The sequence below is a fragment of the Lathyrus oleraceus genome, chromosome 7, assembly GCF_024323335.1.
Source record: "Lathyrus oleraceus cultivar Zhongwan6 chromosome 7, CAAS_Psat_ZW6_1.0, whole genome shotgun sequence".
Lineage (NCBI taxonomy): Eukaryota > Viridiplantae > Streptophyta > Magnoliopsida > Fabales > Fabaceae > Lathyrus > Lathyrus oleraceus.
In genome coordinates this window covers 87923708-87948403 of record NC_066585.1, presented here as the reverse complement: position 1 = coordinate 87948403, position 24696 = coordinate 87923708, and the positions used below count along the sequence as shown (strand labels likewise).

Sequence of the window (24696 nt, the reverse complement as noted above, 5' to 3'; positions counted from 1 at the left end):
GAACATGGCAGAAAGGTATACACATCATAAGCATGGCAAATGAGCTATGTAATCAATATGGAAACCTCCAAGTTCATATCATAAGCATAGAATCACTTTTGGACCAAAATCAAACAAAGTGTATCATGAAACTCTAATGCGTCTTTCATGCTCAAATGAATGCAAAATGGAGCTCATTATGAATAAATGCACAAAGACTTGATAGAATCATCATATAACAGGGGAGAACACATATGCAAAGGCACCAAACCAGAATCAAAGTGTAACCACATGAATCATGCCATTAAAATTCGCAAAAGTTTGCAAAAACAACCAAGGATAAGAGACCTAAACCTCTTGTTAAACAAATGCATCAAAAGAGTATCAAAACTCAAAGTCAGGGGGCAAGGCTCCACACATCAAGACATGACATACATACTAAAACATGTGCAAAAGTATTGGTTTCAACACTCAGAGGAAGTGGCACAAGTGCCTCATGCTAAGCAAGCATCAAAATAGGGACTAAAATGCAAACATCAACTTCAAAAATCCAAATCAAACTGAAAATGCATCCTAAATTCATGGTAATTTAACACAAGGTTCCACTAACCATATATAAACATCATGCAAAAAATCAGGAGCATCCAGATTCATTTGATATGAAAACAAAAATCGAGAAATTGAGAATGCAAAAACACGTCCAAAAACGCAACATTTAAATTCATGTGTCAAACCTTAGCAAAATGACATAGAAAATAATCAAACCAGTTACCACATCTTAGTATCACGTATGAGGATGGTGTGTGCAAACGCTTGGGTCAGAATGGTTAAAATATGGGATTTCATGAAGGTTTTAATGCAAATGGTCAAAAATGCACATAAATGAATCAGAAATTCATATTAAATTCCACGTGTCATGAAATAATTGGGCAATGGTACCAAAAAATCAAGGACTCATCAGGGATCACTCACAAAAAAATTCAGATATTTTTAAAGTGTTTTTGCTATTTTTAAAAAATAAAATAAAACAGGATGAAATATGTACATGGCATGTGACACATGTGCAACAAAATCAATTGGTCACAAGTCACTTAAGTGACTAAATAAAAAATAAATAAAAACGAAAATTAGAAAAATCATGGGCCTTTGGATCAAAAGACAAGTCAACAAGATCTAACAGCCACGGGATCATCTTCTTCCTCAAGACATTCCGGCCATGAACAGTAACGCCGGTGGAATTCCGGCCACCTCCAGCGGCGGCCTCCTCCACGCGCGGCCCAGAACTTCACGAAAATGGGGCTACCCCCCCCTAAATCATATGCTAGGAACTCAAAAATCACCTTAGTTTTTCATGAATCCTCACCAATCTCTCAAATCATAAACAAAAAGTTTGAACATCAAAACTTTAAATCAAGATTTCACACTCAATATTGCATCATTTTAAAAAGTAAACACATCTACATCATCACCATAGCATGTAGTTTCATTTAGGAATAAGAAATGAGCGAAATAAGAGAGTCGAAATTTGAGTTACCGGAAATGGCGCTTTCCAAAACATCAGTATGGTGATGAGATAGGCTCCAGAATACCTCCCTTGAACTTCATTGAATGTTTTCTACCTTTGATTGTGCTTGAAACGGTCCAGATCTTGAGATCCAATAAGCAACCTCCATTAAAGCTCTGTTTAGGAACTGCTTGGAATGGATCAAATGAAGGGTGGTTTGTGATACTGGTTTTCATTTTTCATGGATGTATGGAAGGATTTGATGAGAATCAAGTATGAGATGACTTTTGGAAAGTGAGTTTTTTAGAGTGTATGGAGGTTGCACGAATTAGGGTTTGCTCAAATGAATTTTTTGAGTTTATACTCTGATTTTTTTTGCTTGGTGGGCTCAAAAATGAAGGAATTTCAAGTCCATGATTTTTTTGTTATTTTTGTGCATGTATGGCTTCTCCACACATGTGGGAATGCATGGGCTCAAATCCCAATGTGGATTTGGCCCAAAAAACAATGCTGAATAAATTCCCAATGATTGGCACATGAGAATATTCCATGATGTCATTATGAGTCCTTTTGACTTTTCATGCAAGAAAGCTTGAAAAATGACTTGCACCATTGATGAATCATGCAAAATTATAGGTCATTTTGCATGCCATTTTGAAGTACTTCTCAAAACAAAACCATAGCAAAAAGAACCACACCAATTGGACTTGTCAACCTCAAGTTATGCCTTTTTAAAGCCTTCATGCACACTTCATCATTCAAGAACCATAACTCTTCAACCATTCATCAAATAGCCTTGAAGTAGAACTTTTTGGAAAGAGGAGACAAAGATCTACAACTGTCATGTCTGAAAAAAGTTCATTTGGAGCTTCCTTGGTGATGATTCGATTGGTACATCAGTCAAGCTCGCTAGGCGAGTGAAGTAGCGAAGGGCTCGCTAGGCGAGCATTCAGTGAGGTTCCAGCGAACACTCCCAGACTTGGATAAAAACACAGCTAGCAATTACTCGCTAGGCGAGCATCCAGCAAGCAGGTTAGCGAGCAATTCCAGTAGCAACATCATCAAGGCTTGCTAGAGCGAAGGAGGAAATGTGGGTTTCGCCTAGCGAAGGATTGCTCGCCTAGCGAACATGACAGTTCAGGAAGTTCCTTCTGGGCGCAGGTGACTCTGGTGATTTATCTTGGGGCTCGCTAGGCGAACCATTTTGCTCGCCTAGCGAGCATGACAGCTCAGGAACAGAGCTTTGTTCCTTCAAGATTAATGTTTTGAATGATGAATAGACCCTATTTGAACATGTTGGAAGTATATCAAGTCATTCCCTAGCCATTTGACCCTCGGTTGACCAACAGTTGACTTTTGACTTCACAATTGAATTTTTGAACTGTACTAAGCCCATTAAGCTTGATCCTTTAAAGAAAACCTCTGAACATGAAACCCTAGCTCCCAAGAGCTCTACAGAACATCCATAAGACCTTCAAACCAATAATGCATCTCAATCCTTGAGGAACCCTACTTTGACTTTGATACCCAGATGAATACAAACTTCCTTGAGTGTTGAGAAAAACCCTAGTTAATGCACAATCTCCCTTGTGTTGACTAATCATTCAGCTAGAACCCACAAAGTGACTTGGATGATATCCAAGCTTCTTGGAAGATAAACTCTTGGAGATAATTCTGATTGACATGATGAAATGCAATATGAAATGTTAAATGACCTAAAATGAATGCATGAATGAGGAGGGCAAATTTGAGGTGCTACAGTCACATCGCTACATTGTGGGACCCAAGTTTTCTTTCATGCAACCCTTCCAGATCCTAATGACATGGGGCAGATCATTCCAAGAATTGATCAAGCACCAGTTAATCAGGGGCATACCTTGCAAGATTCAGATACTATGAGTAATCCTTATCAGGGTCATATCACAACATGGCATGATCCAAGTTCCTTCTCAAGACAATCCTCTAGACCTTAATAATCAGGGGCATAGTTTTTCAAGATTTAAATATTGGGGCAGTTCATATCAAGGTCGTATCAAAGCATGGTGGGATCCAAGTTACTTTTCAGGAAAATCCTTCAATGAAGATCTAAAAACAAGGGAAATACCCTCAAAGGCTCTATCAATCTGGGATAGGCTGCCGCAAGGTTTGATAAAAAACCGCTTTAAAAGAACAATTCATCTGGGGCATATCATTCCAATGGTCGATTAGTCAAGGATAAATCTCTCCAAGGCTAATACTACGGTAGGACGTATCAAGTGCATGGTATGGCTAAACTGCTTCAAAATCATATTGAGGCGGATTTCTTCAAAGACCCAACAGGCTGGGGCAACTATGGGATTCTGCAGGGAAAATCCCTCTCAATACCTTCAACATGCATGTACAAGATCTACCATACATCAATAATCATCAAGTTTGAAACGAGTATCGGGAATCCATGCTAGCGTAACTCGCTACCACCTTTTAGAAAAATATCCTAGTTACACGAACAACCTCTCTAAGCCCTAACAGTCCATAACCCACAACAGGGGCACTTGTGGAAACATTCAAATCATTTTCATACATTAATCATGTCAATATACTCTAGCGTCAAAACATGCATATCATCTCATTCATCTAGCACGTTCCCACAACATGAATCTAACATCTACAAAAGACCAATCCTATTTGGCACCTACATCCAAAAAGCTCAACCACTCTTAGCATTGAATACCTCACAAAATCTCAATCCTACCTAGCACCCTACAAAACTCCCATTCTCATTAACAAATCCGAAACCCAACCTTTAAAAGTCACCTTCCAAAGGTCCTTCTTAACTCTTCACTAAAAGAAAATAAGCCTTATTCTTCAGGGAAGAATCATCCACAACATCACATTCATACATCATATCATGCGTGGCATATCCATGAATGTGAAGGAAGCATTACACCATACAAATGTTAAACATGCATACATAACATGACATTCATACATAACATGCATACATAATACATCATAAGCTGAGACTCAGGACTCATCCTAAGAGTCTGGGTCGATCCCTAACTAAGTCGATGATAGATCTTCTCCAAAGCTTCTCCCCAGCTCTTTCATAGTTATACATCCCAGTAAGTCGATCTTAAGGACAAATACCCAACAAGTATCCTTGGAATTGACTCTCCAAGCAGAAAATATTTAGCAACATTGTCCCCATTGTGCCATAATGGTATACATCTCCTTTACCAGATACTTGCAACGATTTTTTAGGACTTTCTCCCGCACTCATATTCCTTAGGGAACCTCGTCTTAAAGCCTATTCCCTAGTAGACAGCCGTCTTATGTGACACTAGTCTTCCCCAGTAGAGACATCGAGTTCTTTTATTAATCTCCTTTTTTACTCATGTCTTCTTATAGAAATCCCTAGCAGAAGTTCTATTACCATCGTCCCTTTGGTTCTTACACCATCATTCACTTTGATTCTTACACTGTTGTCATTCAGTCACTTCGGTTCTTACACCGTTGTCATTCAGTCACTTCGATTCTTACACTATCGACATACCTTCACTTTGGTTCTTACACCGTTTGTTTTGTCACTTTGGTTCTTATGTCGTTTGTCATCTTGTTTTACAATTCTTATACCGTTGTTATTTCCTTCAGATATTTCGGGTCTTACATCAATTTTCTTGCCAATAATTAGTTATCGATTCTTATATCGATGCCAATCGAAGTCCAATCCCCAACTATACTAGTACAATTCCCCAAGTAGGAATTCTTATTAGTCTTACCCAGTAAGTAATATCTCCACATAGCCTTGTCAGTAAAGGACTTCCCCAGCAAACTCACTCACTGTGAGTCATCAAAGGAATCTATCCAGTAGTCGGTCGTCCTGAATGATCGTTATCAACTATTAAACGGGTCTTCACCTCTCATATCTCTAGCTTATTAACCTATCCCTCACACGAGACACATTCCACTTACCAGGTTTGTCAAGGGATTTTATCAAAGGAATTTTCTCAAAGGGGTTCAATTAAGGGTTTTCATTAGAGCATTATCCACCAAGGGTTCACCAGGGTTTTACCAAGAAGTTTCAACAAAGTGTTATTATCAAGGGGTTTCATCATGATTTATCAAAGGGTTTCCCCGAAATTTTCTATCAAAGGGTTCCACCAGAATTTTATCAAGGGATTTTATCAAAAGGATTTTGTCAAGGGATTTTATAAAAAAGGTTTATCAAGAATGTCATCGAAAGATTCCATCAAGGGGTTCTGCCAGAATTTTACTAAGGGGTTTCATCTAGAGTGATCAGGGTATCACTAGAGTACTACCTATTCCTATAAAATAATCGGATGATCATGGGAATAGTATGCAAGTTTCACCCAGAAGGGTTAAAATTGATCAAAAAGGGTTTCATCAAGAGGTTTCATCAAATGTACCATTAAGGGTTTCATTAGGGATTTCATCATATTTTTATCAGAGGGTTTCATCAGGGTTTTATCAAAGGGTTCCACCAGGTTTTCACCGTGGGTTTCACCAAGGATTTTATCGGGGTTTAATCAAAAGATTCTATCAAGGGGTTCTATCAGGAGTTTCATCAAGGGGTTCCATCAAAGGGTTTCACCATATTTCTATCAAGGGGTTTCATCAAGGGATTTCATCAAAAGGGTTTTATCAAGGGTTTCATCTAGGGATTCTATCTGAAGTTTCATCAAAAAGTTCCATCAAGGGGGTCTACCATAACTTTATCAAGGGGTTCTTCCAGACTTTCACAAAGGAGTTTCATCTAGAGTGATCAGGGTATCACTAAAGTCCAACCTGATTCCAGTAACAAAATCGGATGATCATAGGAATCATACGCTTATTTCACCCTGAGGGGTTGAAACTGATCATCACGGATTAATCAAGAGGTTTCATTAGGGATTTATCAAAGGGTTTCATCAAGGTCTTATCATCAGGGGTTCCATCAGAATTTATATAAGGGGTTTCATCAAGAGTTTTGTCGGGGATTTTATTAAGAGTTTCATCAGGGGTTCTACCAGGGTTATCAAAAAGCGACTGGAGGATCGTCTGAGTCCTGCCCGATTTATGTGATTATGGGAATCGTATGCAAACAAATATTATTAGGGATACATCAAAGTAGTGTGCCAACAGAGCATCAAGGGTTGATCAATCCTTGCTAATCCTAGAATCTTCTAACTTCGTGGTCAAAATTAGGGCACCTCTCTATATTTAATCATCTTCACCCCGAGAAGATGAAGGCTCATTAGTTTGAAGCTAATTAAGTAGGGGCAGCTGTCGTACCCTAAATTTTGACCACCTCTTCTTTCTATTTTTCAATTAAGGCTAACATGTCTGGAGCATATCAATCATCTAGTCAACCTTAGGACCTAAAAAGTCAAAGGGGAACCATTTTGACTTTTTAGTCCTTGTTAGGAGTTGACTTTAGTTTAGAGATATTATTTAGACCTGTTGAAATAACATAATTTGTGGGACTATACTAAAAAGTGGTTTATTACTTGAAAATTGATTTTTAGAAGAAAAAAAAAATATGATTAGTAATTATAATAGTATATCTCATTAGATTATATTATTTAAAAAGATAAGTATTATATTAGGGTGTTAATTATTTAATAAAATTATAGATTAATAGTTTAGGAGGTTTTAAAAAAAAGATAGGATAAAAGTTTAGTTATTATTTGCTATGAAAATATTTTAGTTATCTAAGTATTTAAATTATTTGTTTTTTGTTTAAATATTTGGAAGTGTCATTTTATTTTGAATAAGTGTAATGGTATGATGGAAGATAGCACATGGGTAAGGAGTCTTAAGTGTAAGAGGTCATGAGTTTGATTCCCAAGTGTAATAAGGGATATGGTCTTTGATATTATATAATTAAATTTTTAATATGTTTGTTAAAATGATATATTTAATATCACTATGGATTTACTTTCTTAAATCAAAATAGTTATTTTTTTTTTCAATCAATCAAAAGGGGTGTGTCATATAAATATATAATATTTATTTTCATAAATAAATTAAGTATTATATTATATATTTTTTTAATCAATAATGGGGATGATCATGTGATAAATCTCTAAGGAAATTTTAGGATTTAAGGGATAAAAACAATTAGGGATAAGGGATATAATATTTGAATTTATATAATTGACCTTTTAATATTTTCATTAAATAAATATATAATATCATTTTTCTTAAATAAATTAATAATTATATTTTTGCAAATAATCAATTAGGATAAAATCAATTTAAACTCACCTCAAATTATAAGTCCTTTGCCCTAGTGCATTAAGGCATTTTTCAAAATCAATTACTTCTCTGCCCCCGGTGCATGACAGCTTTCAATGGATAAAAACAATCAACCAACCAATATTTTTTAAGACGAACTACTGGGCTTTGATCCTTTAATAAATTTGAGGATACGTAGACATAAAGTTGTAAGACTATAGCGAGTATAATAATCAAAAAACAATTTTTAGGGCTTCCCTTATTAAAGTAATAAAACATTTTTGTAAATAAATAAATAATTAAACAATTAATAAATATTAAAGCAAACATTCCTTAGAAACACACTAACCCTAGAATTAAAGGAGAATCCCATTGAGTACAATGGAGGTAAGGAGTGTCTAACACCTTCCCCTTATTTAATTGACTCCCGAACCTAGCATCCCACCCTTAGTTTATAGGTTTTATCATTATTTCCATGTTCATTAGGAACGAATAAAGGATGGTGGTGACTCTGTTATTTTTCCAGCCGTGATAGTATGCTTGTTGTTGATATTGATTAGGAACTATTGCAGCTACGTAAGAATTATAGTGCATCTAAGAATGCCCCTCAATTGTGACAACGTTGGTCTCACCTTTCTTCGAATTATTATTGCTTACCCTAGAATTAAAGGAGGATCCCGTTAAGGACAATGGAGGTAAGGGGTGTCTAACACCTTCCCCTTATTTAATTGACTCCCAAACCTAGCATCCCACCCTTAGTTTATAGGTTTTATCATTATTTCCATATTCATTAGGAACAAATAAAGGATGGTGGTGACTCTGTTATTTTTCCAGCCGTGATAGTATGCTTGTTGTTGATATTGATTAGGAACTATTGCAGCTACGTAAGAATTATAGTGCATCTAAGAATGCCCCTCAATTGTGACAGCGTTGGTCTCACCTTTCTTCGAATTATTATTGCTTACCCTAGAATTAAAGGAGGATCTCGTTGAGGACAATGGAGGTAAGGGGTGTCTAACACCTTCCCCTTATTTAATTGACTCTTAAACCTAGCATCCCACCCTTAGTTTATAGGTTTTATCATTATTTCCATGTGCATTAGGAACGAATAAAGGATAGTGGTGACTCTGTCATTTTTGCAGCCGCGATAGTATGCCTGTTGTGGATATTGATTAGGAACTCTTGCAACTACGTAAGAATTGTAGTGCACCTAAGAATGCCCCTCAATTGTGACAGTGTTGGTTTCACCTTTCTTAGAATTATTATTGCTGGAGTACCTCTTGTTACAATTTTTATTGGAGGAAGGTTTTCCAATCTTACCACTCTTTAAGCCATTTTCAAACCTTTCCCCAATTATTACTAGGTCAGCGAATCCGGTAGATATTGAACCGATCATCTTTTTATAGTAAGGGCCTTGTAGGGTGCCCATAAACATGTCAACTAACTCGTTCTCCAAGAGTGGAGGTTGCACGGAAGAAGCTAGTTCCCTCCATCTTTGAGCATACTCCTTGAAGGATTCATTTCCTTTTTGAGATATACTATGGAGTTGCATCCGATTAGGATCCATATCTAAGTTATACTTGTATTACTTTAGGAAGGAATTTGCCAACTCTTCCCAAGTCATGATATGGGTTCTCTCGAGTTGCATATACCAATCTAAGGATGCCCCACTTAGACTTTCCTGGAAGCTGTGCATCATTAATTTCTCGTCGTCCATGTAGGCGGCCATTTTCCTAATAAACATTCGAAGATGAATCCTAGGGAAGCTAACACCCGTGTTCAAACTCCAGTGTTTTGAATTTTGGTGGTATAACCACATTGGGTACCAAGCGCGTTCCTACAACATCGACTCCAAAGATATTGAAGCCCTCAACAACCCTTATCCTTTCCTCCAAGATTTTATATTTGTCTTTAGCTTTTATTTCCTCAATAGTGACAATAGGGTGAGCAGCTAATTTACTTTCCTGGGCCATTACCCTATGATCATAATCCTTATACTGTTGGCTCAGATCCACATAGTTATCTTGCGGAACTGGTATTTGTATCTGATAACATGAAATAGTATCACATTCTAGGATCCAATTTAATTAAATTATATTATTATTTACTTCAATTTATTTCATTTTATCAGATATTACGCGGTATTTTCTTTCTATTTATCTCAGGTGGTTTATTTGAAGCACAAGTAAAAAAGGAAGAAAAGGAGGTGCAAAAAGGAATGAAAAGAAGCAAATATCAAAAGCCAAAGCCCAGCCCAAAAAGCACAGGCGATGTGCCTGTGACGAGCGTCACAAAGGCTGTGACGAGCGTCACGCTTTGCACACTCCTGTGACGAGCGTCACACATGGTGTGACGAACGTCACACCATTCCCCTATATTTTTGGCACCAGGAACGCAACAGACCACGTTGAAACAGAACACGTTGAAGCTACTTCCACGCTTGACCCTTGGAACGAAAAAACCGTGTACACGGAAAACCCTTGGAAGCAGTTACACAAGTAGCAGTATAAATAGTAGCTTTTTGGAAAGCTCTCGGGTCCACACTTTTTCCAGATTTCTTTGCCGTTTTTGTTTTTTCGCAATTTTTCTTTTCCAGCAGTACGAGCACATTTTTTACAACATTGCTTTTACGAGTTTTATATTGTTTCCCTTGCAATTTCTATTTTCCTTTTTAGCATTTAATTAATTCTTTTTTGCACAATAGTTTCTACACCGGAAACTATTGTGTACCCTTTACCGGATCTAACCTTACGTTAGAATCTAGTTTTTTTATTCCTTCGCTTTTATTTTTCTGCCTGATTGTAGAATTCAAGAACAAATCCAACCGACCTGTGGTGGAGTGTTCAAGACTGCTATTTAATTTCTCAGGTTCTTTAATTATTGTTTGAATTTATATATGCCCTGTTTTACTGTTTATTTATATTATTTGCCTGAGATGAATCTGTTTATGCATGATATTTATTTAAGTCTGTTTAGCATGTCTGGCTGATTTACTTAGGTATCGGTATGTAGAGTAAGCGGAATGAAGGAATCAAAACCAAATTGGTTTAATTAAGTTTAAAATTAAAATCACTCTTTTTACGGTCTCAATTTACAGGTTTAATAACAAGGTTTTTGTACGAAAGTAAAAGACATAAAGAAGTTAAAAGCAATAGAGCGAGAGTTTGAGTTTTTGACTGGACAGTGTAAATTGGACATTAATTCTAGATCAGGGCGAGAGCAATTTTTAGAGTTAATTAAATTCTAACCTTTTTCAAAAAGTATTTTTAAATATTGAATGTGAGGACGAGAGTTAAGCATTTGAATTTAATTATATAACCTAAGTCAACAGAGCGAGAGTTTGAGATAAGGGTGTTTAAACGATTAGTGTTTTCTTAAAAAGAGTTTCTACGGATCCTATTGTTTTCAAAAAGTGGTTTTTGACTTAACTATAAGTGACAGCTACGTTAATATAAAATCATAGTTTATTCAACAGAGCGAGAGTTTGAGATAAGACTTTTAATCAATAGCGTCAACTGAAAAGATTTATTTTAAAACCAAGAAACCAACAAAGAATTGATTCCCTAATTACGACGAACTACATACCGATATCCGCTTATTAGATATTTACTTTAGATCTTATTTTAGTTTTAGCTTTTCCCCCAAACAATCAAAGTATTACCTGCCTTAGCTTTACGAAGTAACCTTAGATAACGGTATATCGATTCATAAGTCCCTGTGGGATCGATATCTTTTAAAACTACGCGATAGAACTGTGCACTTGCAGTTTGTACCCCAAATTCGACTCATAAAGTCGCGATCAAGTTTTTGGCGCCATTGCCGGGGACTTTTATTTAGTCGATATCGTAACTCTTCTATTACGCTGTAGAGACTAAGGCTTTTCTTTTTCTTTTCTTTCTTTCGTTGATTTGTATGCCACACACTCGCTCACAAGGCGAGTCGTTCTACTTACGAATCAACGATATCGAACTATATCTCCGAGTCTTACGACGAATTCGAGAATATCGTGCTGCAAACAATCTCCCTCCTGTTGAACTTCCCGATTTCAAAAATATTTTCCCTTCGATACCCGAGATGGCAGAACCAGCTCGTGCTCTTAGAGATTACACCGCTCCATCGCAAGATGAGCCGCATTCAAGTATTGCTCCACCCGCAATCGAAGCAAACAACTTTGAACTCAAACCTTCACTGTTGCAGGCAGTGCAACAGAACCAATTCTCTGGAAATCCTACCGAGGATCCAAACCTTCATTTATCCGTATTTGTCCAATACGCTGATACTGTTAAAGCTAATGGTGTCACTTCAGAGGCAATTCGACTTTGTCTTTTTCCTTTCTCATTAAGAGATAGCGCTAGAAGATGGCTTCAATCTCTTCCTTCCAACTCAGTCACCACATGGAACGAGTTGAAGAAAGTTTTTCTTGCTCGATATTTTCCGCCAAGCAAAACAGCTATGTTAAGAGCCCAGATAAATGGATTTAAACAGAAAGATAACGAGTCTCTTTTCGAAGCATGGGAAAGATACAAAGACATGATGAGACTTTGTCCACACCATGGTTTAGAGGACTGGTTAGTAATTCATACCTTCTATAATGGTCTCCTGTACAACACGAGGTTAACAATAGACACCGCCGTAGGTGGTGCACTGATGAATAAACCTTATGCTGATGCTTACCAACTTATCGAAAGCATGGCTCAAAACCACTATCAGTGGGGAAGCGAACGAACAATGGTAGAAAAACCTCAAACGAAAACTGGCATGTACGAGATAAGTAACCTTGATCATGTTAATGCAAAAGTGGATGCTCTGGTCCAGAAAATTGAAAGTTTAAATGTATCACCTCCAGCCACCGTGGTTGCCATAACTCAGAATTGCGAAGTCTGTGGAATCCAAGGTCACACACCTGCAGATTGTCAACTCCTAACAGGAATCCAAGCGGAACAAGTAAACTATGCTCAAGGAAGCCCCTACTCGCACACCTATAACTCAAATTGGAAGAATCATCCCAATTTTTCATATAAGAGTAATAATGCTTTATACGCACCTGGACAATCTCCAAATCAAGCCCCAGCTATACCTCCGGGATATCAGAAGCCGATCCCATCTACACCTAACAATAACGCCCCTAGGAAATCCAACTTGGAAATCATGATGGAAATTTTTATAGCTTCTCAACAGCAAACCAATAAAGATTTCTTAAACCAGAATGTACACACTGGCGAACAGATTAAACAACTAGCAAGTAAAGTAGATGCCCTGGCTACTCATAACAAAATGCTGGAAACACAAATTTCACAAGTAGCTCAACAACAAGCGCCTACTGCTCCCCCAACTGGTACATTTCCTGGCCAACCCCAACCTAACCCAAGAAGCCACGCTCATGCAATTATACTGAGAAGTGGAACGGAAGTGGAAGGACCGTCTGACCCAAGGATAGAAAACCAAAACTTTAAAAAGTCAATTGAGGAGGAAAGTGAACCTAAGGAAAAGGAAGAGAGTAATAAGGAAACCGTAGAAAAGAAGGAACCTTATGTACCTCCACCACCTTATAAACCACCTATCCCTTACCCTCAAAGGCTTATTAAAACCAAAGATGCGGGCCAATTCAAAAAATTTGTTGACCTACTAAAACAATTAAACGTCACAATTCCGTTTATAGAAGTTATTACGCAGATGCCCTCATATGCCAAGTTGTTAAAAGAAATTCTTTCTAATAAAAGGAAACTTGAAGATAGCGAAACCGTTACACTCACCGCTGAATGTAGCGCTATAATCCAGAATATGCCTCCTAAACTTAAAGACCCAGGTAGTTTCTCTATACCCTGTCACATAGGAAAATTTGTCATTGACAAAGCCTTATGTGATTTAGGAGCCGGTATTAGTGTTATGCCTTTATCCATATGCAAGAGACTTGAAATGGGAGAATTAAGACCAACTAAAATGTCTGTGCAACTAGCAGATCGTTCCGTCAAATATCCTGTAGGAATTCTTGAAAACGTTCCAGTGCGCATAGGTCAATTCTACATTCCAACTGATTTTATAATTATGGATATTAGAGAAGATGAAGTTACACCCATTATACTGGGAAGACCGTTCTTAGCAACAACCGGTGCAATCATAGACGTAAAACGAGGACGACTCACTTTTGAAGTAGGAGAAGAGAAAATTGAGTTCATTCTTTCCCAATTTTTGAAAGCACCTGCAATAGAAGATACATGTTACTTCATGGATATCATCGATGAATGCATAAAAGAAACGGAGTTAGAAAAAGACAAATCATCTGACTATCTTGTAGAAGACAAACTTAACCAATGTTTAGCAATAACACCGGACCCTACACAATGCCTTAAGAAACCAACCTTAGACCTGAAAACACTTCCCAAAAATCTGAGATATGAATTCCTAGACTTAGAGCTTGAACGACCAGTGATAGTTAATGCTGACCTAGGAAGACTCGAAACAGAAAAACTCCTGCATATCTTAAGAAAATATCCAACCGCACTAGGTTACAACATCACCGATCTTACAGGAATAAGTCCCTCTATTTGTATGCACCGCATCATGCTAGAAGAAGACTGTAAAACTTCTAGGGAACACCAGAGGAGACTAAACCCGATCCTGAGTGAGGTAGTGAAGAAGGAAATAACCAAGTTATTAGAGGCAGGTATCATATATCCTATATCTGATAGCAAATGGGTTAGTCCTGTACACGTAGTACCAAAGAAAGGAGGTGTAACAGTCATTGAAAATGAAAAAGGAGAAACTATAACCAAACGAATCGAATCGGGATGGAGAATGTGCATTGACTATAGGAAACTAAACAAAGCAACCCGAAAAGATCATTTCCCTTTACCATTCATTGACCAGATGTTAGAACGATTAGCAAAACATTCTCATTTCTGCTATCTAGACGGTTACTCAAGTTTCTTTCAAATACCAATTCACCCTGAGGACCAAGAAAAGACAACGTTCACGTGCCCTTTTGGTACCTTCGCTTATAGACGAATGTCGTTTGGCTTTTGTAATGCTCCTGCAACTTTCCAAAGGTGCATGATGGCAATATTCGCCGATTTTCTAGAGAACATCATGGAAGTATTTATGGATGACTTTGCCGTATGCGGACAAAGCTTTGAAGAATGCCTTGAAAACCTAGAAAGAGTTCTAGAGCGATGTGTAAAAGTAAACCTAGTACTTAATTGGGAAAAATGCCACTTTATGGTACAAGAAGGAATTGTTTTAGGACACATCATCTCGAACAGAGGAATTGAAGTAGACAAAGCTAAAATAGAGGTAATCGAAAATCTTCAACCCCCGAAAACTGTGAGAGAAGTACGAAGCTTCTTAGGACATGCCGGTTTCTACCGACGATTCATTAAAGATTTCTCTAAAATAACTAAACCTTTAACCGGGTTATTAATGAAAGATGCTGAATTCATATTCGACAATAAATGTTTAGAAGCATTTCAAACGCTTAAACAAGCACTGATCTCCGCACCCATAATGCAGACACCAGATTGGAATGAACCATTCGAAATAATGTGTGATGCTAGTGATTACGCTGTAGGTGCTGTTTTAGGACAACGAAAGGATAAAAAGCTTCATGTTATATATTACGCAAGTAGAAATCTAGATGAAGCACAAATGAATTACGCCACAACCGAGAAAGAACTTCTAGCAGTAGTGTTTGCGCTAGATAAATTTCGTTCTTACTTGGTCGGAGCCAAAATAATCATCTACACTGACCACGCTGCTATCAAATACCTCTTAACAAAAAAGGATGCTAAACCTAGACTCCTAAGATGGATCCTGTTGCTACAAGAGTTCGATTTGGAAATCAAAGACAAGAAAGGAACTGAAAACGTAGTAGCGGATCACCTCTCTAGACTTGAGAACCTTGAACCGGAAAGAACATCGATCAACGATGATTTCTCGTACGACAAACTTATAGCTACTTTGGAAGAAAATAACGCTGATAAACAGGTAGAAACCACCTTAGCTATATCTGTAACACCGTGGTACGCTGACCTCGTCAATTATTTAGCTGCCGGAATAGTTCCACCTACCTTATCCTACCAACAGAAGAAACGATTCTTCTATGACATAAAACACTATTACTGGGATGACCCCTTACTTTTTAAAAGAGGCCCTGATGGTATTTTCCGTCGGTGTATACCCGAAGAAGAGGTAGAAAATATAATCCAACACTGTCACTCCGCTCCTTATGATGGACACGCAAGTACATCCAAGACCTGCTCTAAAATCCTACAAGCCGGTTTCTATTGGCCAAATATATGGAAGGATGTACATGCAGCTATTAAGAAATGTGACAGATGTCAACGCACAGGAAACATATCTAGACGTGACGAGATGCCACAAAAGGGCATTTTGGAAGTAGAGATTTTCGACGTGTGGGGAATAGACTCCATGGGACCTTTTCCATCCTCTTTCGGTAACAAATACATACTCGTGGCAGTTGACTACGTATCGAAATGGATTGAAGCTATAGCTTCTCCAACAAACGACACACGAGTAGTAACTAGACTCTTTAAGAATATAATATTTCCAAGGTTTGGTGTCCCAAGAATAGTGGTCAGTGATGGTGGATCGCATTTCATATCCAAGGTACTCGAAAAACTACTGCTTAAGTATGGCGTAAGACATAGAGTAGCGACACCTTACCACCCTCAAACCAGTGGGCAAGTGGAAGTGTCTAACAGAGAAATCAAACAGATACTAGAGAAAACAGACGCCACTTCAAGGAAAGACTGGTCATTGAAATTACCAGAAGCTTTATGGGCTTACCAAACTGCTTACAAAACTCCCATAGGGACAACCCCATTTAAGCTAATTTATGGAAAATCATGTCACCTCCCGGTAGAATTAGAACATAAAGCCTATTGGGCTATTAAAAATCTAAATTTAAACTATAAAGCCGCCGGCGAAAAGAGAATGCTTGATATAAGCGAATTAGAGGAACTCAGAAGAGACGCTTACGAAAATGCCAGAATCTACAAAGAAAGAACAAAACAATGGCATGACAAGCGCATATCAAGGAAAATCTTCAAACAAGGCGATACAGTCCTTTTATTTAACTCCAGACTAAAGTTATTCCCGGGAAAACTACGATCTAGATGGTCAGGTCCTTTTCAAATCACCAAAGTTTTTCCCAGTGGAGCAGTAGAAATTAAAGGCAAATCTATGGAACCATTTACCGTAAACGGGCAACGTCTAAAACATTATCACTATGCAGAAAACAATGAAGATTCTCAAGTCTTGCACTTAGACGAAATGCCTCAAGAACTTATAGATTATAATTGATAGTTTTTATGTCGAGCTTGCGACATCAAACAAAGCGCTTAGTGGGAGACAACCCACAAATATTTTATTTTTTTTTCTATTATTATTTTTCTATTTCTTCCTTAATTATTCTTTTAATTTTTGTTTAGTATTCATTCTTAATTTATTTTAATTTATTAAAAACTTTTCTCTTCTTCTTTCGGCATTTGGCCAAATCCTGACTAAAACTCTTGTTTTTCTTTTCTCTAGCCAACACTAACCTGATGGGACAAATTGATCGTATGGGTATCAAATTCAGAGGAACAACTCAGAAACAAAAGTTTGAGAAACTAGCCACGAGAGAGATGCTACCTAGTCTGTATGCTGATGACTGGGCAATGACTGCCCTTGGACTAAGACAAAGTGTCCTGTATTTGCTGAGTCAGATTGGGTGGGAAACCGCTCCTATCCGTAGACAATTTGTCACTTACCGGAGACTGACTCTAGAATTCCTTAGTTCTCTGATCTATCTACCCAGCCATGGGAAAGGAATAAGCAGAGGTTTTATCCAGTTCATAATGTTTAACATGGAGTACCAATTTAATATTCAAGACTTTACCAACCTTTTAGGTTTCCCTACATCCTTTGACACATTCACAGTGAGCCAAGAAGAACTTTTTGAATATAGAGAACTTGAACACTTTTGGGGTAACTTGACTGGAAATGACGATCCCGAGGAACATGAGTTTCTCTCTGGAAACATACATAACCCGGCTTTCCGTTATTTCCATAAGATCCTGACCCACACCTTATTTGGGAAGAAGCCAAACAGTACCACAGTTTCACGTGATGAACTCTTCATCATATTTTGTGCTTCCCAGAACCGTCCAGTAAACGGTGCCACTTTTATGTTGGCAAATTTAGACCACCTTATCCAAGATGAACGAGCACCAATTCGAATAGGCGGTTTGATAACCATGATTGGTAATGCTATCGGATTACGTCAGCCTATGCTTGACTTAAGCCCTTTTTGTGGCATTACTACTATGAGTATACCCTTCCTCTTCAACACTATGTTTATAGAAAACCTAGGATCTGATGAGTTTGAGCTTAAAATTAATAACCAAGTTCTTTGCCTATTCACCATGCCCGATCCTAGGACTAGTGTTCATAACCGCAATAACTGGCTCTACAACCTGAACGAAACCCCCTCTCCTGCTAGATCCACTGAATCCATCCAGGACTATGAGATTTGTGATGACCAGATTCCTTATGCTGAATCAGACCCTCGGACACCATCTGGTTATTATGATATTGATCCTCCTCCTCAACCTGTTCAGACCGAAGAATCGGCAATACCCGACCTTAGACATCATATGCCCGGAACTGATTATAACACCGCCATTGAAGCTTTGATGTCAGAACAAGACGCCCTCAGAGAAGAGTTCGCTAACATGAGACATGAATTTCTGCGATACATGAACAGTATGACAAATCAGTTTCACGAGTTGCTATACCGTGTTAACTCCTTTGCTCCTCCGGCCAGAGATCGTGCAGATGGATAGAAGCCGTTTTTCTTAGTTATCTAGCTTTAGTTAGTTTTATTATTTAATGTTATTTCAAATTATGTTCGTATTTGTTTCTCTTTCGCATTTTTTGTTTTTCTCCATTGTTACATTATGATTATTTTATGAAGCTATTGAATTATCCTATTTTATTATGAATTATGCAATATCTATCAAAAAAATGCTCTCTACTGTTGCTGCCTACATAAATTATTAACAATATAATACATTTATGCACTATTATACAAAGTAGAATAGCATGCAGGAAAATTAAATAGCAAAATAAAATAATCTGAAGCAACACAAAATAAATAATAAAAATAAATAAACTACCAAAGTTATTCTGAAGAACGCTAGCAGAACCATGCCAAAAAGACTGTGTGACGCTCGTCACACATTCTATCACGGACGTCACACAAAGTGCTTGTGACGCCCGTCATGCTCCTGTAACGAGCGTAACGCCATGTTAACTTTACCAAGACCGTTGGAGACGAACGTTACAACCCTACAACTTTTTACCTTCCCCATTTATTCACATTTACCCATATTTATTCACTTTTCAACCACTCCCTTTCCAACTTCAAATTTTTCCCTATAAATACCCACCATACCTCTCTTCCAAAACCACAACTATTTTATACAATCAAATATATTTTCTTTTCTTTCCTAATTACTTCTTCCAACTCATTCATCAGTATGGCGGGAAATCAAAATTTCGGAAATATCATCTTCCGATCTGAAGATGATAACTATCAAAGGGAGCAATTCGAGCGCTTTCAACAACGCGGTGTCACTTCTACCAGGTATCCTGATTCAACTTGTTTACAACAATTAGGATTACTTCAAGGTATCGAGTGGATGCTCCGCCTTGCTGATCTAACCTTTCTATGAACGCATAATCAACCCACCTACCCATCCCTAACCTTAGAATTCTTAAGTTCATATGCGTACAACACTCCCACCGGTGAGGACGAATTCTTAACCGGTACCGCAACCTTCCGTATGTTCAATACCGAGTACTCCCTATCCCAAAACCAATTGAGTACCATGCTACAATTCCCCATAGAAGGTCAAGCCTACCCCAGAATCCCTCCCAACCTAAACTGGAACACAGTTGCCGCTTTCGACCTCTTTAGGAAAATCTCCGGTGTAGATGCCAACAACTGGGAAGAGCTCCTTGTTTCCCATATACATAACCCAACTATCCGGTACTTTATCCGCATCCTACAAAACACAGTTTTTGGAAGACCGAACAACAGCAAGGTCAACGCAAAGGAACTATTCTTCCTCGAATGCGTCTTCGAACCGAATGCTAAGGTAAACGCCGCCTCCTTCCTATTTCATCATATCCGCACCTTATGTGCTAGAGGCCGTCAACCTTTTGTAATTGGTGGATTAATCACCACCATAGCACTTGGCTTAAACCTAGGGGACCGACTCCAAACTTTAGAATCTTTACCTCCCCTCTTTATGGATATAAGCTATTGTCGGTCCAGCCGCCTAATAAAGAACAGAGTAGGCGGAAAATATTACCTTATGGTGAATAACCAGGCAGTCCCAAGCGTTGTTCTACCCAACATTGCCTTAACCGATGTCACCAATCCCAACCGCCACCTCTATGATCTGAATGCTCCCGAAGCTACCGAGCCTTCACATACAAACCCGTCTGCAGACGAGTTCGAAGAAATGGAGCAAGGTGATAACGCTCCTGCACAACAATCAGTCCCACTCAACCCTTCCGATACTGCAGCTGGCCCATCCTCCCGACGTCGTCGACGAAGAAGGCCTGCAACCAACGACGACATCATGGATGCTATTGATGGTATGCAAGCACAGAATCTCGAAATGATGCAAATGATGCGCCAAATGCAACAACAACAGGAAGAGAGGAATGCCATAACCGACCAGCGGTTCACTGATTTACTTAGCAGGTTCGACAACTTAGACGTACATCAAAGATCACCAGGTCCAAGAACAAGAGGCGGCAGGCAACCTTAACTTTAGTTTTTTTTTTCTTTTTGTAATTCATTTTTTCCCTTCAAACATTGAGGACAATGTTTCATTCAAGTATGGGGGGGAAAACCGTGTTCTTTCTATCCTCCTTTTTCTTTTTCAAGTATGTATCTTTCTTTTCATTGTTATTTCCCTTATAAAAAAAATATATATATAATAAAATAATATTTCTTATAATATAGATTTATTTTAAGTTAAGTCCCAAATGTGAAAACTTTCTATTATCTATTCCCCTCAATTTTCATGAGCCATAACAAAAATTCAACACACTCAATAAGTATAAAAGTCGCTTATTTTATCAAACTTGAGTGAAATCAAGACAAAAATTATTACCATAACAACGCTCTAAGAACTTCAACATGTTAAATCAGGATAAGTACCTATTATACCAATCCCTTGAACTTTTAGTTTTATAGTAACCCCGAGTAGTTTATACGAGAAGTCAGCACCATCTTAATAGCAAACTACGTGGAAGACCGATGAATATAAGTGAATGATTCCCAAAGTAACATAAAAAATATATATATATCAGGAAATGCACTAATTAAGTTAGGTGATCCTTACCAGATCATTTAATCTAAAGGTTGCAGATCATACAAAAGCATGATATGAAAGATCCATTATGAGTTGGTTCAGCAGGTATCTGGTACTGAACTTGGTAGGGCGGACTATGGTCCGATCCCCCGCAATTTGCAATGGACTGAATAACGAAGTTATCCGACTTATGTACCAGAACTTCTAGCTAAAAGGGGATCAGAATCACTAACCGGTTACTCCACAATGTGCGCGAAAAGATAAAGGGCTTAATGTGATTTCGCTAGAATGAAAACGGGTGAAATAAGAGTAAAGGAACTAGGATAGCTATAATGGCATTACTCGAACTGGTTTGCATAAGGTGGGGTTATCTGAGGTTGTGACGGTGGTTGTTGATGTCAAGATTAAACTCAAGTTACTTCTAAACAAGGTTTACAGGCAACCTAGTACGAATTGATGTGTGTTTTGAAATTTCATCTGGCTAAAATTTTTAAAACAAGTTCTTTACTGTATTTTGCTTGAGGACAAGCAAAGATCTAAGTATGGCGGAGTTTGATAACATGAAATAGTATCACATTCTAGGACCCAATTTAATTAAATTATATTATTATTTACTTCAACTTATTTCATTTTATCAGATATTACGCGGTATTTTCTTTCTATTTATCTCAGGTGGTTTATTTGAAGCACAAGTAAAAAAGGAAGAAAAGGAGGTGCAAAAAGGAATGAAAAGAAGCAAATATCAAAAGCCAAAGCCCAGCCCAAAAAGCACAGGCGTTGTGCCTGTGACGAGCATCACAAAGGCTGTGACGAGCGTCACGCTTTGCACACTCCTGTGACGAGCGTCACACATGGTGTGACGAACGTCACACCATTCCCCTATATTTTTGGCACCAGGAACGCAACAGACCACGTTGAAACAGAACACGTTGAAGCTACTTCCACGCTTGACCCTTGGAACGAAAAAACCGTGTACACGGAAAACCCTTGGAAGCAGTTACACAAGTAGCAGTATAAATAGTAGCTTTTTGGAAAGCTCTCGGGTCCACGCTTTTTCCAGATTTCTTTGTCGTTTTTGTTTTTTCGCAATTTTTTTTTCCAGCAGTACGAGCACATTTTTTACAGCATTGCTTTTACGAGTTTTATATTGTTTCCCTTGCAATTTCTATTTTCCTTTTTAGCATTTAATTAATTCTTTTTCGCACAATAGTTTCTACACCGGAAACTATTGTGTACCCTTTACCGGATCTAACCTTACGTTAGAATCTAGTTTTTTTATTCCTTCGCTTTTATTTTTCTGCCTGATTGAAGAATTCAAGAACAAATCCAACCGGCCTGTGGTGGAGTGTTCAAGACTGCTATTTAATTTCTCAGGTTCTTTAACTATTGTTTGAATTTATATATGCCCTGTTTTACTGTTTATTTATATTATTTGCCTGAGATGAATCTGTTTATGCATGATATTTATTTAAGTCTGTTTAGCATGTCTGGCTGATTTACTTAGGTATCGGTATGTAGAGTAAGCGGAATGAAGGAATCAAAACCAAATTGGTTTAATTAAGTTTAAAATTAAAATCACTCTTTTTACGGTCTCAATTTACAGGTTTAATAACAAGGTTTTTGTACGAAAGTAAAAGACATAAAGAAGTTAAAAGCAATAGAGCGAGAGTTTGAGTTTTTGACTGGACAGTGTAAATTGGACATTAATTCTAGATCAGGGCGAGAGCAATTTTTAGAGTTAATTAAATTCTAACCTTTTTCAAAAAGTATTTTTAAAGATTGAATGTGAGGACGAGAGTTAAGCATTTGAATTTAATTATATAACCTAAGTCAACAGAGCGAGACTTTGAGATAAGGGTGTTTAAACGATTAGTGTTTTCTTAAAAAGAGTTTCTACGGATCCTATTGTTTTCAAAAAGTGGTTTTTGACTTAACTATAAGTGACAGCTACGTTAATATAAAATCATAGTTTATTCAACAGAGCGAGAATTTGAGATAAGACTTTTAATCAATAGCGTCAACTGAAAAGATTTATTTTAAAACCAAGAAACCAACAAAGAATTGATTCCCTAATTACGACGAACTACATACCGATATCCGCTTATTAGATATTTATTTTAGATCTTATTTTAGTTTTAGCTTTTCCCCCAAACAATCAAAGTATTACTTGCCTTAGCTTTACGAAGTAACCTTAGATAACGGTATATCGATTCATAAGTCCTTATGGGATCGATATCTTTTAAAACTACGCGATAGAACTGTGCACTTGCAGTTTGTACCCCAAATTCGACTCATAAAGTCGCGATCAGTATCGAACGAGATACCCTATTCTGAATAATGGTTGGGATATACCCTTCATGATGAATGGTGTTATTCTTAGCTTCACCCCCTTGGATGTCAGAGGTGAATCCTTGCAGAGGGTTACCATCCACGGGTGGAGGGGTAGACACGGAAGCAACCTTTGTTCTATCAGCCTCATCCTTTTTTGCCATCATGTTGGTAATGGCTCTCGTGAGTTGATCAATATTGTCTTTCATTTCCTCCATATTCCCTTTCACCGAGTCCATATCCTCTCTAAGTGCAACCTGATTTTATTCAAATTGCTCCATGGCCTTCTAGCGTTGAGCTTGAATTTGGAGAGTCAGGTGGTCATGTTTGACGATATTGGGAAAGTATAGGAAAAATGATTTTGTTTTCTTTTTAATGTATGCAAAATGAAGTATATATGAATGTGTGAGGTTGCACCCGAGAAGCTAGTTCCCTCCATCTTTGAGGATACTCCTTGAAGGATTCATTTCCTTTTTGAGATATATTATGGAGTTGCATGCGATTAGGAGCCATATCTAAGTTATACTTGTATTACTTTAGGAAGGAATCTGCCAACTCTTCCCAGGTCTTGATATGGGTTCTCTCGAGTTGCATATACCAATCTAAGAATGCCCCACTTAGACTGTCCTGGAAACTGTGCATCATTAATTTCTCGTCGTCCGCGTAGGCGGCCATTTTCCTAATAAACATTCGGAGATGAATCCTACGGAAGCTAACACCCGTGTTCAAACTCAAGTGTTTTGAATTTTGGTGGTATAACCATATTGGGTACGAAGCACGTTCCTACAAAATCGACTCCAAAGATATTGAAGCCCTCAACAACCCCCATCCTTTCCTCCAAGATTTTATATTTGTCTTCAGCTTTTGTTTCCTCAATAGTGACATCAGGGTGAGTAGCTAGTTTACTCTCTTGGGCCATAATCCTATGATCATAATCCTTATACTGTAGGCTCATATCCACAGAGTTATCTTAGGGAACTGGTATTTGTATGGGACGAGATACCCTATTGTGAATAATGGTTGGGATATACCCTTCAGGGTGAATGATGTATTCTTAGCTTCACCCTCTTGGATGCCAGAGGTAAATCTTTGCAGAGGGATACCATCCACGGGTGGACGGGTAGACACGGAAGCAACCTTTGTTCTATCAGCCTCATCCTCTTTTGCCATCATGTTGGTAATGGCTCTCGTGAGGTGATCAATATTGTCTTTCATTTCCTCCATATTCCCTTTGACCGAGTCCATATCCTCTCTAAGTGCAACCTGATTTTATTCAAATTG

At 37.9% G+C, this 24696-nt stretch overlaps 1 non-coding gene across 1 annotated transcript; it reads right to left on the bottom strand.

The window, feature by feature from the left end:
- Positions 1-12151: 12151 nt before the first annotated feature.
- On the bottom strand, positions 12152-12258 carry LOC127108603 (small nucleolar RNA R71). Its single transcript, XR_007796129.1, has one exon. It is a non-coding gene; the product is annotated as a small nucleolar RNA R71 (small nucleolar RNA).
- Between the last annotated feature and the right edge of the window lie 12438 nt (positions 12259-24696).